The sequence below is a fragment of the Tachyglossus aculeatus genome, unplaced genomic scaffold (genome assembly GCF_015852505.1).
Source record: "Tachyglossus aculeatus isolate mTacAcu1 unplaced genomic scaffold, mTacAcu1.pri scaffold_100_arrow_ctg1, whole genome shotgun sequence".
NCBI classification, from domain to species: Eukaryota; Metazoa; Chordata; class Mammalia; order Monotremata; family Tachyglossidae; genus Tachyglossus; species Tachyglossus aculeatus.
This window is the reverse complement of record NW_024044841.1, coordinates 667,134-670,509: the sequence shown is the minus strand read 5'-3', so window position 1 is coordinate 670,509 and position 3,376 is coordinate 667,134.

The following is a 3,376-nucleotide window of genomic DNA, read 5'->3' as shown; positions in this document are numbered from 1 at the left end:
CACCCTCAGTCCCACAGCACTTTTAAAAATTGAATATTCTAAGTTATTTATTTATATTGATGTCTGACTCCCCCTCTAGATTGTAGGCTCGTTTTGGCAGGGAACGTGTCTGCTAATTCTGGTATGGTCCTCTCTGGAGGGCTTAGTGTGGTGTTCAGCACAAGGTAAGCGCTCAATGAATTCCATTGATGGATTGATTAATTACGTGTCTATCCGTAATTTACTTTAATATCTGTCTCCCCCTCTAGACTGTAAGCTCTCTGTGGTCAGGGACCGTGTCTATCAATTCGGTTACATTGTCCTCGCCTAACAGCTTAGTACAGTGTTCTGCACAGTAAATGCTCCATAAATACCCTTGACTGACTGTCTCCCTCTCTTGACTATAAGCTCACTGTGGGCAGGAAGCGTGTTTGCCAACTCTGTTGCATTGTACCTCTCCCAAGCGCCTAGCACAGTGCTCTGTACACTGGAAGCGTTCAATGAACTGTGAGCCTGTTGTTGGGTAGGGACCGTCTCTATATGTTGTCAATTTGTACTTCTCAAGCGCTTAGTAGTACAGTGCTCTGCACACATAAGCGCTCAATAAATACGATTGAATGAATGAATTTCTGCTACATTGGATTCCCCCAAGTATTTAGTACAGTGCTGTGCACACAGTAAATGCTCAAAAATACGATTTCTTAATTAGTTGATTGGTTGATACTACCACTTCTACTAGGGCTTTTGCTGCTATTACTGCTACTATTACTGTGACTGCTTTCCCCTCTTGTATCTTTGTCATATTTTTGTCCCCACTTGGAGAATTATGGTGTCAATCATCTTTGGGAATTCCGTTCTAGTTACATGGAAGTCTTTTACCAAGTTCCTAGGCCATTTTGTAATTGATAACTCTCTTCCAATATACCATAAGTTGCTCCTCCCATAGACTCACCGGCAAAACTCCTAATGGTTTCTTCACCTCATCATGATCTTTGTCCTTTGCGGGGAGTAATCATCACCTACCAATGACTAACATCTCCACGGTGAGGGAATTCTTCCTGCCGGGATTCTCAGAGGTCCTGGAGCTGCAGCTGTTCCACGCATCCCTGCTACTCCTGGTTTACCTGGCGGCTTTGACGGGGAATCTCCTCATCGTCGCCATCACCGCCCTCGACCGACGCCTCCACACCCCCATGTACTCCTTCCTCAGGAACCTGTCCGTCCTCGACCTTTGCTACATCTCCGTCATCGTCCCTAAATCCATCCGCAACTCCCTGACCCACCGTAGATACATCTCCCTCCTTGGCTGTGCCGCCCAGATCTTCTCCGTGGTCTGGCTTGCCTGCTTAGAGCTGTTGGTCCTCGCGGCCATGTCCTATGACCGCTACGCCGCCATCTGCCTTCCCCTGAGCTACGGGGTCGTCGCGAACAGAGTGGCCTGTGGGAAGATGGCCGCCACCTCGTGGGTACGTGGGGGCCTGATTGGTGTCTTGTTTCCAGCTCCAACCTTCTCCCTGTCCTTCTGTGGGTCCAGCATTGTCCAGCAGTTTTTCTGTGACGTCCCCTCCCTGCTGAAAATCACCTGCTCCGAGGATCACGTCGCTGTCAACGTGAGCGTCACCACCGGGGTGACGTTAAACGCCATCTGCTTCATTCTCATCATCTCATATGAGCGCATTTTCTGGGCCGTACCGAGGACGCCGGCCACCGAAAGCAGGATCAAAACCTACTCCACCTGCCTGCCCCACCTTGTCGTCGTCACTGCTTTCCTCTCTGCAGGTGCATTTGTCTACATCAAGCCGCCCTCAGACTCCTCCTTCATCGTGGACCTGCTGGTGTCCGTGTTCTATGCAGTGCCCCCCACCCTGCTCTGAACCGCCTGATCTACAGCCTGAGAAACGGGGACATGAAGGCCGCCATGAGCAGGATCCTAAAGGGTCACTCACCCGGCCTCCGCTCTGGGACAAAAAGTATCCTTCCTTGTGTAAATAATATCACACCACCACTTAACCAAGGAATTGCCCTTGGACCTAGCCAGAAACTTAGCTTAGCTGTCCTACTGGGTTCACAGAAACTGCTGGACGTTGATGAATTGTCAAAGTCTGGGAGGGAGGTTACTAAGACTGAAGTAAGATGGACAATCCAGTTTTGGGGACGCATCATGGCCTAAAGGAAGGGGAGTCCATTTAAACTGTAAGCTAATTGTAGGCAGGGAATGTATTTAACAACACTGGTGTACTGAACTTTCCCAAGTGCTTAGTACAGTAAATCACCTTTGGGGTGTTTTCTAATCCCTGCTCTGCCACTTGTCTTCTGTGTGACCTTGGGCGAGCCACTTAACTTCTCCGTGCCTCGGTTACCTCATTTGTAAAATGGGGATTAAGACTGTGAACCCCACAAGGGACAACCCGAATACCTTGTATCTGCCCCAGTGCTTAGAACATGTGCTTGACATATAGCAAGTACTTAACAAATACCATAATTTGTTTTCAATTTTATCGTGGCCTAAAGCTTTGGGAATCGCTCTAGACTGTAAGCTCATTGAGGGCAGGGAACGTGTCTACCAAAGTTCAATTACATTGAACTTTTCCAGGTGCTTAGTACAGTGCTGGGCCCAGAGTAAGTGCTCAATAAATATGATTGATTCATTGATTGATTGATTGAGACTTGAGGTTTGATGCCAGCTGTACTACTGGCTTGTTTTCTGACCTAGTGGCAGTGACATAACAACCCTAGGATTTCTCTTGCTCTTACACTCTGAGCCTCTGTGTGACAGGAATTGTGTCTGAACTGATTCTTTTGTTTCTACTCCAGCAAGTGGAACAATTTAGGCACACAACCTCTTAATAAATACAATAATGATATCATTATTTTAGTAATGTCCACGAAAATATAATGATATGCTATGTAGCATGACTCTGAGGGTGGGAATGAAAGTTGAAAAATGGGAGGTGGTATAGGAGAAGGGAAGAAAGGATGAATGCAGCTTCATCTGTCTTGTCAAATTTGTCCTCTCACTTCAGTCTTTCCTTCCTTCCTTCCATCCTTCCTTCCAACCATTTGTTATCCATCAATCCATCCATCCTTCCGTCCAGAGCACAGCCTTGGGACTCAGAGGTCGCAGGTTCTAATCCCCGTTCTGCTACTTGTTTGCCATACGACCTGGGGCAAGTCACTTCACTTCTCTGTGCTTCAGTTACCTCATCTGTAAAATGGGGATTGAGACTGTGAGCCGCATGTGGGACAGGGACTGTGTCCAACCTGATTACCTTGTATCTACTCCAGCACTTAGCACAGTGCTTGACACATAGTAAGCGATTAATAAAGACCATAATTATTAGTATTATTATTATTAATGGTATTTATTGACCACATCCTGGGTGCAAAGCCGTGTAGT